The sequence below is a fragment of the Gymnodraco acuticeps genome, unplaced genomic scaffold (genome assembly GCF_902827175.1).
Source record: "Gymnodraco acuticeps unplaced genomic scaffold, fGymAcu1.1, whole genome shotgun sequence".
Taxonomy (NCBI): Eukaryota; Metazoa; Chordata; class Actinopteri; order Perciformes; family Bathydraconidae; genus Gymnodraco; species Gymnodraco acuticeps.
The window spans coordinates 827,964-843,282 of NW_022991381.1; the positions used below are offsets into that span (position 1 = coordinate 827,964).

The following is a 15,319-nucleotide window of genomic DNA, read 5'->3' on the forward strand; positions in this document are numbered from 1 at the left end:
CTCACTACTAGTCTTTTTTTTACCACCAGGTGTGCAAAAACTACAGGTACATTTAATATATATATATATATATATATATATATTATATTGTTATCGGTATCGGTCTTGAGAAGCAGGAAGTTATCGGTATCGGTTTCAAAAAACCAATATCGTGCATCCCTAATTTAGATACAGATACGGAAAATCGTTGGTTATTGTGCTATTAACCTGTTAAGCCCCGACGGGGGCTATGGGGCTTAACAGGCTTTTTTTTCACGAAAACTGTGTCTCAGGGCTTCTTAAAATGTAATAAACTATGAATGCGTCATACTCACTTAACGGGAAGAAACTCAGCTAACTGACGATATGAACCATTTTTACCAAAACAAAACACAAGTCTCATAAGAAGCATCTAAATGAGCCCTGAGCAAAAAAATGCTAACGCACTTAGCACAGAACTCTAGGTATAAATCGATCAATATACTTATCGGATCTGCACAAACAAGCTTTGCTAACATGCTGAGATTCCACAGATTCCTGACATTTAAGTATCATCACTGAGCGATCAGAACTCGCGACAGGGGAAGCAAAACCAGACAACACACGACGTAGCTTTAGGTAGCAAAAAACTGAGATATGCTCACCTTTTGCTGTTATTCTGATCAAAAGTTGTGTTCAATGGCATTAAAACGAGAAAAACACAGCTGAAGGTTAATCATAGGTTAATCCAATGTGTCTGTCATTTTGAATTTTTTTTGTTGATATTCCATAATTCCATGTATGTCAAAAACTGAGTTTTCATATTAGCTGCTAATGATAGCTTCCAGAGTGTATGGCACAGGGCTCGACATTAAGGACTGCCCGATGGCCCGGGGCCATCTAGTATTTAGCTCGGGCAATGAAGCCTCACCTGCTGGTTGCCCGATCGGGCAATCTATTATGCCAGTATCATGCAGCTTGTGGATCCAGTAATGAGTGAGCCGACAGTAAAACTAAACATATCTATAACTAGTTACGGTAGTTTGAGAGGTAATTAAAATAGCTACGTGTGATATTCTAACCTAAAGTGTGTGTTTTGTCCGCTCACCGCTGCATGTGATCATGCAGAGCTGCGTGTCGACTCGTCAGCAGCTGAACTCTCTCCCGTCAGATTAGACATCACTCGCGTTTATGTCCATATCGATCGGATCTAGCTAGTTCTAGCTAATGATATGACTACCTGCTTATTAAAAGACACCTAAACAATAAGTGTCGCTATGCAACCGGGTGAGGCCACAAAGTATAGCGCAGCATTATGCATTTGTTTACATGCCCACCGGAACCCCGAGGCATTACCAACAGATCAACGCACAATCAACCCACACAGGACATCTCTTTCTCCACATTAAGTGTTCGACATTAGAATGGACTATTCTCGTCTGTCACATACTCTTTTTGTCTGTCACATAAGTGGCGCAACTGAAGCGGTATTGCGCTAAAGGGAACTTATTTTGACCGGACATTTTGACCGAAGAGATTTAGATTTGAATTAAAGTTTCAAAGTCTCAAAATGCTACAACTACTGTCACAAACTGGATGAATGTGAAGTATTTTGTAAAGGACGATGAAAGCGTAATTAAGGAGCACTATTGGAGTGACTTTGATGGTTATTGGACTCAGGATTAATTTATTTGGATTCCCGCTGTATGAAGAAATTAAAGGACGGCGCAAGTGGAAACAATTCACAAAGGGATTAAACTGTTTAAAACACATGCTCAAAGTAAGCCGGATTTTGCCCATGTGTTTATGTGGATTCAAAAGTCGTAAATACTCTACAAAATGGAGGAGACCGATCTGATTGGAGCAACTGTGACAAATAATCCAACTGAAACCGGCATGGACAATGACTATGTTTTAAAAATGCGCTTATCCAGACAAGCCCGGTTTGGACACTTAACGCACAGAAGAAACATTTCTATTAAAGAAAGAATTATACATTTCTATCTTTTTATGCCTTTAATACTAACTTGAATTTTTATTAAAATTAATTAGTCAATTATTTTTTATATTTGATTGTAATGTAGAGACAAGGCTTTTAGTGACAATCATGTACAATTATTATGTAAAAAAAAAAAAAGTACCACTGATCTAAAGCATAGACTAAGCCGCTGTCACAGAGCTGCCGCTGTGATTCCCTTTAGTATAATGTGTGCTACACAGTCCATATTATCTCTGCTGCTATCATACTGTAAGCTCTAGTGGTGACCCTGTCCTAGTGTTAATTTTGTTGACTAAAACTATGACGAAATATGTTCGTCAACGACCTTTTTTTCCATGACGAAAACGAGACGATGACGAGACGGCACCGACGGCAGTAAACAATAACTGTAGCGAAATCATCATGCAATATCGTTGACGAAAAGTGACGAGACGAAAATGTAGTTTACTAAATAAAAACTATGCCAAAATCTCTCTTTACTTTCGTTGACGAAAAATGAGGAGACTAAATATTATCAAAGATAACGTTACATCCAGTGGCGGCCGGCCCATAGGGGCGCTAGGGGCGCCGCCCACCCTCTTCCCACATGTTTGATTGTCATTACAAAATAAAAAATAAATTAAAAAATATATTTTATTTTTTTTATTTTTTTTATTTTTAATGAACAAGTTAAATATTATATAATTGGTATCAGTAAAATGTATAATCTACAATAAAATCTCGTTTAAAATTGTTTTACGATGTCTAAAGTTACTGATAAGTCACATGTTTCCTGCCTGGCCGCAGCGTGTATCATTACCCTCTCTCGTCCGGGCGGTAGAAAGGAGCCCTCAGCCAGAGCAGCAGCAGCCAACAAGCTGACTGTTGCTATCTGTAAACTATGCCGCCGAAACATAATTTCAGCCAATCAGCGTCGTCAGATCTGATGCTCAAAGGGCGGCCTGTCAGCGCCCTGGCCTGTCAGCGCCCTGGCCTGTGTGTCTGTGAGTTGTTTGGACTCGTATCCAAGGTGACGCTACAGTAGTTGTCTGCAGGTGGAGACTCCGGTGCTAGTGGATCGCCGGAGCTGTAGATTAACATTTACATGCTTATTGTAGTTGTAAGGGCAATGCCTGTAGCACCATGGAGCATATGTGTGGGTTGGACCTGTATTTGACAGGAAAGGAGTGAGCAGAGGGTGGAGTTGTCGATTCTTGTTCAGTTGCTCGCGCTGCTAAAGAGACGCGCTACCATGGAAACCAAACAATGGTGTAGCTGTATTAAAGTCTGAGTGGAAATAGTCGTGAGTAAATCTGATTTTGTCAGAAATCGGGAGAAATATGACCCTGGGAGGAAACCGGGGAGAGGGCAATGAAATCGGGAGTCTCCCGCGAAAATCGGGAGGGTTGGCAAGTATGACACACACACACACACACACACACACACACACACACACACACCACACACACACACACACACACACACACACACACACACACACACACACACCACACACACACACACACACACACACACACCCACACACAGTTTTGGAAGATTCATAGCTAACCACACTGAAGATTATGGATTATCTCATATTTTTAAGCCTCAATTTGTCCTCCCCCCCTCTAACATCACCAGATAATTTAAGGGGTAATTTCTCAAAAAATTATTCCGCCTTAGTATGGTTTGGTCCCTATTTCCATAGCCCCACCAACAATATTTTCCACCAGCTGCCACTGGTTACATCTCTGATAGTCAGTTTTTCTCCCAGCAGTTCCATTTCCGGTGCTGCGGCTAGGCAGCAGCTGTGTGTCTGTGGTGCGCGCGACGGTACATTTGAATTACACCGGGCAGCGGCACAATATGAACTGTCAGGAAAGCTCGGGTCTAACTCATGGTCTAACTAACCTTATTTAACAGAAAATAAAATGGCAACAACAGGGCTTGGGAGCAGTGGTCGCACTCGCGTTAACCGAATACCCCCCCCGTCAGCGCGAGTGAGTGATAAATTGTGCACTCGACGGATAATAATGGATTATGACGGAAATGTTACGATCCTGTCCGTCAAAATGACTGACAACGAAAAAGTCTAAAGCCACCACTGCTTGGGAGAAAGAAATAATGTGATATTTGGGCCCATTTTCGCTACAATGAGGCGGAGAAAAAAAGCGAATGCATTGTTTTATCAGAAGGGAAGCAATGTGGCCATAACACAGCTGGTAAAACACCACACACCTGACCAGATACTCTCTGCAAAGCTGCTTTCTTAATCATTCAACCTGTGTTTTTCATCAAATAAGGACAAGATATAATCTTATTGTGAAATACGTTTGATTAAAATGACAAATTATTGGTTTTGGCTAGACCAGTTTGACAGAAATGTTCTATATAATCTGATGACTAAAAAAAGACTCAACCGTTTTCAAAAGTAGACTAAAATAATTAGTTTTCTTTGACTAAAATAAGACTAAAATGCTCAGACCTTTAGTCGACTAAATCTTGACTAAAATGTTTGCTGTTTTAGTCGACTAAAATAAGACTAAAATGCTCAGACTTTTAGTCGACTAAAATTTGACTAAATAAAAACAGGATGAAGGTGACTAAATATGACTAAAACTAAAAAGGAAATTTAACACAGGACTAAGACTAAAACTAAATAACTCCTGTCCATTTTAAGAAAATGGTAGTGACAGGCAGACAGGTTCATGGTAAACATCCACACTGGTGTAGGAAGTTTGACCAAACTTGGTTATGTGATTTATTTGCATACATTTTTGTATATAACATGTTAAGATTAATGGCGAGTGTTATATTGACAGCCATAGTTCAACCCTTTGTAGGCCTACATATGATGCAAATGCTAATACGCTGAATAAATTCAGCCCTATAGAACTTAGAAGTAAATACAGAAAATAATAATAAAATAGGGTATTGTACCACTTTAATGACAGGGTATTTAGATGTTTCCTTTATCAGAAAACCATTCAATCATTGTGGAAATAATAATTTTGTCACGGCAGGGGGAGTTGGACATACCAAGGGTCTTTTTACTACCCTCAAAAGAAAACATGTTGCTTCTCTTCATCGTGACACAGTATAAATAAACAAATTCCACACTAAGATAATCTCCCAAAACCACAAACCATGAGTTTACACATCAGTCCTGCGTTACTTCATGGCAGAGTCCTGCACAGGTCTGATTTTCAAGACCCGCTCCCGCGACGTGCAATACCGAACCCGCCCCGCTACCCGCACATATTGCCACATAGTTCCGCAACCCGACCCGACCCGCATATATATGAGCAGTGAAAACGTGCAATTATTAACACACGCAGTTGCATATTTGTCTCAAAAAGCGTGGAATGTTGGTTATTTTCTCCATCTAGGATGACACCAAAAGCATCCCAGATGTTGGATTTCGCTCTTGAGGAAGTGTTACCCCTAGATTCCACGCGTCGTGTTACGACCGCGCCGCGGCGTTCGCAGAGATCGCAGCCACTCTAGTCAATGGGTGCTACTCCACCAGACCCGACGCGTTACGGCTCAGAAGCGTCCCAGAAGCGTGTCGGCGCTGGGCTCCGCTGAAAATAGGATTCAAGTCTATTTTTCGACGCGAGGCGTTGCAGAGGCGCCGGGCAGGAAATGGACTGGTCAGAGCATCCGGCCCATCCGCAATATAAACAAATACATTTTGCAGACCCTATCCCTCCGTAGTCTTTCAAGTAGGAGGAGAAATGCCAGCGTTCTCCTCCGGTTTACAGGCACTGTGTAAATGATATACAGTGGGGCAAAAAAGTACTTAGTCAGCCACCAATTGTCCAAGTTCTCCCACTTAAAAAGATCAGAGGCCTGTAATTTTCATCCAAGGTACACTTCAACTATGAGAGACAGAATGGGGGGAAAGAATCCAGGAAATCACATTGTAGGATTTCTAATGAATTAATTGGTAAATTCCTCGGTAAAATAAGTATTTGGTCACCTACAAACAAACAAGATTTCTGCCTCTCACAGACCTGTAACTTCTTCTTTAAGAGCCTCCTCTGTCCTCCACTTGTTAACTGTATTAATGGCACCTGTTTGAACTCGTTATCAGTATAAAAGACACCTGTCCACAACCTCAAACAGTCACACTCCAAACTCCACTATGGCCAAGACCAAAGAGCTGTCAAAGGACACCAGAAACAAAATTGTAGACCTGCACCAGGCTGGGAAGACTGAATCTGCAATAGGTAAGCAGCTTGGTGTGAAGAAATCAACTGTGGGAGTAATTATTAGAAAATGGAAGACATACAAGACCACTGATAATCTCCCTCGATCTGGGGCTCCACGCAAGATCTCACCCCGTGGGGTCAAAATGATCACAAGAACGGTGAGCAAAAATCCCAGAACCACACGGGGGGACCTAGTCAATGACCTGCAGAGAGCTGGGACCAAAGTAACAAAGGCTACCATCAGAAACACACTACGCCGCCAGGGACTCAAATCCTGCAGTGCCAGACGTGTCCCCCTGCTTAAGCCATTACATGTCCAGGGGCCTCATTTATAACGCCGTGCGTAGGATTCACGTGGGAAGGTTGCTTACGTAGTAGAAATCCCAAAAATAGGTACAGAAATGTTCCGACATTTTCCGATTCACCAAACATTGCGTACCGGCCAGGAAAGTGCGTACAGCACTTCCTACGCCGGTTTCCCTTTATAAATCACAACCGACTCGAAATGCGGTGCAGCTTTTTCGGGCTTCACGTAACGCCCATATGTGCCTATAAATAGTCAAAGAAACGCCCATTCATTCATTCTGACTGACTTTATGAAGAAGATCGCAGGAAATGACGACAGAACAGCTAAAAAAGACATCTCACACCGTGTCAGATTTAGGTTATTTTGGGGAGGTCGAGATAAATCATATTGTTTGGTGGATGCAGTTTGAACCAGAGTAGCAGCATGGAGGTCGGATCGTCACCAAAATAAATAAATAAGTGGTCCGAAAAAGGTTCATGACAAAAACAATACACATAGCCTTCCTCAGGCAGTGTGTTTGTACCGGGGACAGGAGACACCCCTTGATGAGAGACTGTAAGAAATGATCGGGGAATCCCTCCGGAGTGGAGTCATGACGACTGGATCTGAATTATGTTTTTGTATTTGGTGGTTTGTGTTCCAGCTGTCGATCAGCTGTGCGCAGCGTCTCCACTGCAGCCTGTGCATCTCAACCACCCCCCCCCCGCAGCAACCCTATATCCACCAGTTAAAGGAAATACAACTAATGTGTTGTGTTATATCAGCTGTACAATTTACCACATATGGTGTTCTTAGTTTCCACACCTCCTGTGTTTTATGAGCGACTTATCAAGTCTTGGCAAACGGCATAAAACACGATTAAACATGAGAGTATATAAAACCATGCTCGTATCTACAACCTATAGAAATGCAACACGGCGTCAGTTTAGACTAATTCTGTCCTCCTGCTTACCGCATCATTTATGAGAAAACATTTCATAACATTAACACAACATATTCGAGGTGGTTTTAAATAACATATCCGTATTTATTTATTTCTCCAAGTTATGTTTGTGTGTGCACTGAGGAGTCTCAAACAGGCGTTTGTTTAATCATTTTAAGATTGGCTTTAATCAATATTTGAAAATGAATTCTTCATATATGATAAATGAGAGGTAACATTTTATTTATGGTATTATTTCCACATATTTCTCTCCATTCTTCCTTCTGCCAACGGTGTCGCAGTTTCTCGTCTCTCCCGTTTTTGTGCTTAGTGCGTACGCATGGGTTAGAGTTTGCGTGGAGGACCGCACGTTTTCCCGTCAAGTTAGTATTTTATAAATCGCAAACATTGCGTAGAAACTGGCGTACGCTATCTTTTGAGCGTATATCCCTTTATAAATGAGGCCCCTGGCCCGTCTGAAGTTTGCTAGAGAGCATTTAGATGATCCAGAAGAGGATTGGGAGAATGTCATATGGTCAGATGAAACCAAAATAGAACTTTTTGGTAAAAACTCAACTAGACGTGTTTGGAGGAGAAAGAATGTTGAGTTGCATCCAAAGAACACTATACCTACTGTGAAACATGGGGGTGGAAACATCATGCTTTGGGGCTGTTTTTCTGCAAAGGGACCAGGACGACTGATCCGTGTAAAGGAAAGAATGAATGGGGCCATGTATCATGAGATGTTGAGTGACAACCTCCTTCCATCAGCAAGGGCATTGAAGATGAAACATGGCTGGGTCTTTCAGCATGACAATGATCCCAAACACACCGCCCGGGCAACGAAGGAGTGGCTTCAATGTGATTCTCTGGATTTTTATTTTCTCCTCATTTTCTCTCATAGTTGAGGTGTACCTAGGATGAAAATGACAGGCCTCTCATCTTTTTAAGTGGGAGAACTTGCACAATTGGTGGCTGACTAAATACTTTTTTTACTACTAAAATACAGCAACACATCTTTGATTCATGTTGTTTATAACTGGGATATTACAAGTATTATTAACTTTAACCCAAAGTAGCCTGTCCAGGAAATATGCCCAAATCAACAAAAACTGCGAGCTGGCAGGCAAGACGCTCCGCTTCTGAAATGCTTCTGAAACGCGCCCGGTAGGGTATGACACCGGAGGAGGCCGGACCAAAACCGCGGCGCAGCCCTGACGCGACGCAGACGGACCCTGTGGAATCTAGGGGTTATTGAAAATGCTCTATTCTCCGCTAGAGAGCTTCACCTCAGCCATTTTGAATGTGGCGCTCTCAGCAGCAGATTGATGCGCTGCAGAGGTTACGATTATGCGTGGTCCCGCGGGGGAGAGGTCTGAGGAATTAACCATTAAACTAAACTAGAGAATGCAATTCCTGAAGAAATTGCTAGTGGGAATGCTTTATGCTGAAAAGCTGACGCTAAACTGCTATGCTGAAATGTAATGTGTAAGAAGAAAGTGAAGAATTTAGATTGAAATGATACATGAACACTGGGGGCTTGAATGTGTAATGAGTAGGGATGCTCCGATCGCCAATTTTGGGGCCGATCGCCGGAATCAGTATCGGCCGATGCCGATCCGATCGAGTGGGCGGGGCCTAAATGGAAGATTTAAACATCACTTTAAATCTTCCATTTAAAGTGATGTTTCCAGTGACCGGTTCCAACATTTCGATTCCAACGGCATCAATTAGAAATGTGAATTTCGGTTCCGCTTTTCGATACCCGAGGAAATGTTTCTCGCTGCTCTCCGTAGCCTACTGTATGACTGCGGCGGGGTGGGACATTTAGCGTTGTACCTACACTTCCTACAGCGTAACCTGGGACCAGGGCCGGCCCGTCGCACTGGCGTTATAGATGTTCGCCTAGGGCGCCAGATCTGTGGAGGCGCTGCGCTGACAGCTCTGGGAGAAGAAAAAAAAAAGTTTTGACCGTTGGTGCTCATCCTAATTTTCGGCCTTGATGTAACAACATTCATAATTAAGTAAATGTAACACCCTTTTCATCCCGGTTACACTTTTCATTCGCCCTGTACGATGGGCGCTGTAAGTGATGAAAATTGGGGATGTTGGCTTATCTGGCGCCCGCAGCTCACAGCCAAAGTGCGAGTGAGCGTGGGAGCGAGCGAGGGAGAAAGGGGGAGGGTGCACCGGTACCGGCGCTGTTGTTATTAGCATCTGGTGCTAGCTGCTCTAACGGATATTAGAAGAAGATGTTTCTACAATAATGTGGAGGGAGAGTCCTCTCCAGTCAGACTGAGAGGCTGATAACTACAGCTCAGTGAGGTAAAGGACTCTTGAGTGTTTAGATAGTTAACTTTAGTCTAAGTTATCTCAGTGGGTCTCAAACGTTTTGATCACAATTTATGTAAACACATATTTCCAAGGCACTCCTTTATAATGATTGGGATAAAACAGGTTTGAAATCATTCCAATGTATACTATAGGACAGTAAACCAGACATATCGTTTTAAACTGGAGAGATACAAAAATATGCATAAATAAATTCGTCAAATAAGATATGAATGAACAACAAAAATAAAATGAGTGAGGCTGAAGTGAGGCTCCACTACACTAAAAAAGAAAAAGACAAGGCACAGTGCAATGCCTGTTATTAGCTTGCCAAAGGCATAGCTCAGTTAAAATAAAGCACAGCTATTGTGCAATACATTTGTATTGCATGTATATTTTTTTATTTGTAAAAATGTCAGTTAAAGCTTAAAAGAATAAAGATATTTTTGTTCTATAAACGTTTGACCTCTTTCTTTTACAATTTTGGAATCGAAACGGGGAATCGATAAGAACCGGAATCGATAAGCAGAACCCGAATCGGAATCGATACATTTCAAACGATGTCCCTATTTATAACTAGTTTAGCTTGTTCCAGAGGTAGATAAAATAGCTAAGTGTGTTAGGTCTAACTCTTGTGTGTTTCGCTCCGCTTACCGGTCCGGCGGGCGGAGCTGCAGGATTTCTGCTTCACACACGTTGCATACCGCTATTTTACTGTCTTTTTCGGACAGTTTAAAATAATGCCAGACCGGTGAAGCCATTTTGGCGAGCTTGTTTTGCCGCACACAGCGAAAAGTGTCATGTATTTTACGTCATGCGATCGGCTCTGACGATCGGCATGTTTAGAGAGCACCGATCGATTGGTAGAGTGAGTATAGGCCGATCTCGATCGGTGACCGATCGATCGGAGCATCCCTAGTGATGAGAGAAGAAAATAAAGTGAAAAGGCTTGGAGGAGCAGCAGAATATTTGAACTGCAAACTTCTGAACTAACTTGATGGCGAATGATCTGTCGCCATGGCAACGACATTTGATGACACACCATAATACGCTTAGATGCGTTGATGGCTGCATCGTTACCAAACCTGTGAAGTTCTGGGCTGTTAGTATTTTCACTGAAGTTATGAGAAAACCGTGTTTCATGGCGAGCATTGTGTTGCTATGGCAACGGCATTTGAAGAAATCTCAACTGTCCCGTAGATTTCTTCACGGCTGGACTGTTAGCACACATGTGAAGTTTGAGCACTTTTTGAACATTTTCATAGGAGTTAGACATTACATTAGGAGGTTACATTACTCTCTCTCTTCTCTTGATCGCCCTCTCTCTCTTCTCTCTCTCTCTCTTCGGCATATGATGACACCCCATAATTGACGTAGAGCTGTTGAGGGTAGGACCATTAACTAGGGATGCACGATAATTATCGGCCCGATAATTATCGGTCCGATATTAGGAATGATGACGTCATCCCGATAAACCCGATACCAATATTAATAGCCCCGATAATATACAATTATATTTTTTGGGTAAAAAAAAAAGAAAAAAATACTGCGGTGTGGGTGGATTGGGATGAGGGGCGCTTGTTTTTCACTCGGCTCCTCCCGTTTTGCCAGTACTGTGGTAGTAGTGGTTTAGGAAGAGGGGAGTTTTTCACAAATCCAGCGCTCCCTAACTCATGCCTGGCTGTGACGTAAATGGTGTGCGGCCGTGAAGCCAGAACAGTAAACAAACATGTCGTCGGTGGTATGGGCGTTGGAGCTATGTGCAACTCAAGGCATATGCTCGAACCGGAGCTGCCTGGACGCTGCAATCATGTTGCGCACTATCCGTGCTGAGTGTGCTGACTTTTCGTACAATGTCCCACTGTCTGGCTTCCTCCATAAAGTCAAGTGCTCGGCGCAGTTGTGGCGAAATGTCGCTCCTCTGTTTTCATTTAAACAGCTCCTTATATCTGTTAGCGCAGCTAGCTAGCACCAGATGCTAACAACAACAATGCACGTAAGTAGGGAGGTCCCGATCACCTTTTTTTGCTCCCGATCCGATTCCGATCATTTGATTTTGACAATCTGCCGATACCGATTTTTCCCGATCCGATCTTTATGCAATGCATTAAGAGAAAAAAAAAGGAAAAAAGCATTCAAGTTGTCCCTTAAGGTTATTTTTTAATTTAAATGACAGTACCCAACTATCCATTCTATCCAACATGGATATAGCTTCTTTTTTTCACAGCAGCATTGGATCAGTTCAGTTGTGCAGCATTGGATCAAAACAAAATAAAGCTTATCAGTGGTCCACCACAAAATAACCATGTAAACTAATTGAGTGCAGATAGTGCAGTAACAAAACAAAAATAACTCTACTGGAAAGAGGTAGTTTGACTAACTTCACAAGTTCACATTCAGTCACAAATAATAAAATAAAATAAAAATGTGGCTTAGTGCAGAATTCTAGCCTTAAGACTAACTAGTCTAGTAATAATGCAATGAACAACAGCAGCTTAACATAACATGAATAAACAAAGTATTATATTTCCATCTTACTGGAGTAACACAATTCAATAGTAATCAGCAGCAAACCACTTATTTGTGTTATTCTACAGTATTGTTGTTTTATAGTTATTTGTTAATGTAACCCAATTTGAGTTCTTTGAAATTGAAAAGGATATCGCATTGTGTCTGTTACTTTCGTTGCAGTTGTATATGTCTTAAGTGTAATTTGTCTTGGCTTCCTATTTGTGGACATGCTTTTATTTTGAAGAGAGGTAGCGCTGTTGACAGGAAGTTGTTGTTGCTTTGGAAACAACGTGACGGAGATTAACGGAGAAAAGTAATATCTACATATAAAGACGGAGAAAGTAAACGTTTATGGTTAAGTGTTAGCACCCCCCCGAAGAGGCACAAGCTCTTACGTTGATATTGGAGATTTCAATAAATTCAATTTGGAAAAAAAACGGGGAAAAAAACAAACAATCGTATTAGATTGGTCGTGTTGAACGTAGCTCTGTTCTTTCCACCACGTGGAACCTCCTTCTTGCAAACATTGCATCTGGCTGTTACACTGCCTTCGCTTTCAATTTTATAATACTTCCAAACTCCTGACATTTACTCTGTCCCGACTCCCGAGTCACCAGCTAAACATAGCCTCTCGTTAGCTTACTGCTACTATTAGACACTGCGCCCACTCTGTTGCCAGATTTGAGAGAAATAAGCAACCAGGTCTGAAAACAAGCCCAAAAGAAGCAACACATACATGATGTTGTGTCATTTGAAACCTAAACTAAGGCCTCAGGATGACTTTAAGACGTGAACATGGTCATTTTTGTTTTGTAACATTAAATAAAATAATTGTTTTAAGGATTCCCGATCCCCGATCTTTTTCTCCCGATTCCGATCTTTTAAAAATCACGTGATCGGCTCCGATCCCCGATCACGTGATCGGATCGGGACATCTCTAGTTTTAACGATTAATTTGCATTTTTACTTTCTTACGGTTTGTGAAATGGCTGAACCGAAAAATCGCGATTTAAAAACATTTCTAGACTCCGCAGATTTGTTTTGCTTTAAGGGACTCCGTAGTAGCTTACTCTCTCACTTTCCAGAACGCGCACATAAATGATTTGCTGTGGCCAATTGTTTTCATTGCAATTTACAGACCCGTGTAACTCTCTGATACCACCCAATGAATGCATTGACTTTCTTGTAGAACCACGCTACACAAAACAGATAGCAACACCTATAAAAACTATTTTAAAAAAGGGGCTACTGTATCGACCTATATAAACTATATCAATATATATATTTTTTCAAAATACCAAAAAGATCCTGCATTTCATTTCGCTCCATTTGCTCTTTCCAGCGCTGTTTTTGCAGGGTGCTGATTCTGTGAGCTGCAGCTGACCACGCCCCCCTGCAGGAGAGGCATCTGACATCTGACATCTGTAAGTTTAACTGGTTTATAAAGCATTCAATGAAAGGCCAAATTATTATAGGTGTAGGAGCTTACATTAATACACTGTCAGTGTTAATAAACTAAAAAAAGACGAGGCGATGTGCCTGCGAGCCTTCGCTCAGGTCACATTTAGACACGGCGCGGCTGAAGCCCGCTAGCACTATTAGCACTATTAGCACTATCAGTATCACTAGCAGCCACATTGTTAAACTTTAGGCTGTCAAATACGCTGCACCGTTTTAGATTCAATGAGTGTCTCGTTTGCAAATGCTTCATGACGTTGCTTGTGTTACCCCCTTTACAAGCAACTAATTGAGTACATAGATTGCACCTTGCACTATCGCCACTACATTGTTTAAAGTGCACCCAGACCTTCGATCACCTCGCTCTGTCTGCCATGCCTGCGGGAGTCTCACAACAATAATAAGAGCGCTGTTGAGAGAGATGACGAGTGGCATTTACAGTGGCCAATCAGAGGGGTCTCAAACCGGATACATCACACGGGATGAGGGTTCCCAACCAACCAGAATGGTTTAAAGTAGGGATGCACGATATTTGTTTTTTGAAACCGATACCGATAACTTCCTGCTTCTCAAGACCGATACCGATAACCGATAATAATATAATATATATATATTAAATGTACCTGTAGTTTTTGCACACCTGGTGATAAAAAAAAGACTAGTAGTGAGCAAATGACATGAGCATTACTACTATGAACAAAACAAAGCCAAGGACAGTTTTGACTCTTCAAAGTGACCATATTTATTTTCCCAAATAAAGTGCCTTTTTCAAAAGCCTCGTCGATAGGTAAAAGCCCCGGTGCCTTTGCAGCTGGCATTGGATTCGCCGCTAGTTTAGCAACGCAGGCGTCTTCGTACGCTTTTAACACACCATCGTAGCGACTACCGACGACATGTTTGTTTACTGTCCTCGCTTCACGGCCGCACACCATTTACGTCACAGCCAGGCATGAGTTAGGGAGCGCTGGATTTGTGAAGAACTCCCCTCTTCCTAAACCACTAATACCACAGTACTGGCAAAACGGGAGGAGCCGAGTGAAAAACAAGCGCCCCTCATCCCAATCCACCCACACCGCAGTATTTTTTTCTTTTTTTTTACCCAAAATATATATTATATATTATTGGGGCTATTAATACTTTTATCGGGTTTATCGGGATGACGTCATAATTCCTAATATCGCACCACTAGTTTAAAGTTAAACTAAGGAAGTAGACGTAACAGTACACATATACCGATAGCAGCACCGTTTGTCCAGTGGTTTAACGGTATACCGATACCGTCCAATCATGTACTGGTATTGACTTAGTACCGGTTCTCGATACCCATCCCTAGTCATCACAAAGAAAATGTAATTGTAATCTAGATAGAATAGAAATAGAATGGGAGGGATGAAACCCTCTAATGGTCACACATGCAGAGCACACAGCACCTCTGCATTTAACCCATCCTAGTAGTAGATGGGTGGATACCTGGATAGATTAAATAGTACATTGACATATGCTCTTTCAGGGTTTGAGCGTTCTGCGCCCTCTTACTTTATAGGAAAATCATGTGACGTCGTATCACATGACTTGAATTTTGAATGGAGCCGTCCCTTTATAGATACTATTGCTTTATGTATTAGTGATGGGAATTCCGA

The 15,319-nt window shown here is 41.9% G+C and overlaps 2 protein-coding genes across 3 annotated transcripts in view; one reads left to right on the forward strand and one right to left on the reverse strand.

Moving 5' to 3' along the window:
* Window positions 1-15,319, reverse strand: part of LOC117563100 (protein Daple-like) — a 72,724-nt gene that overhangs the window by 32,770 nt on the left and 24,635 nt on the right.
* The window catches only part of LOC117563109 (MAGUK p55 subfamily member 5-A-like), a 56,750-nt gene continuing 54,994 nt past the window's right edge, over window positions 13,564-15,319 (forward strand). Inside the window, exon 1 of one of the 2 annotated variants that reach the window (XM_034241274.1) lies at window positions 13,564-13,645. The gene's annotated coding sequence lies outside the window, so the exon portion shown is untranslated. The remainder of the gene's footprint in view (window positions 13,646-15,319) is intronic. The other variant, XM_034241275.1, reaches the window with a different exon arrangement.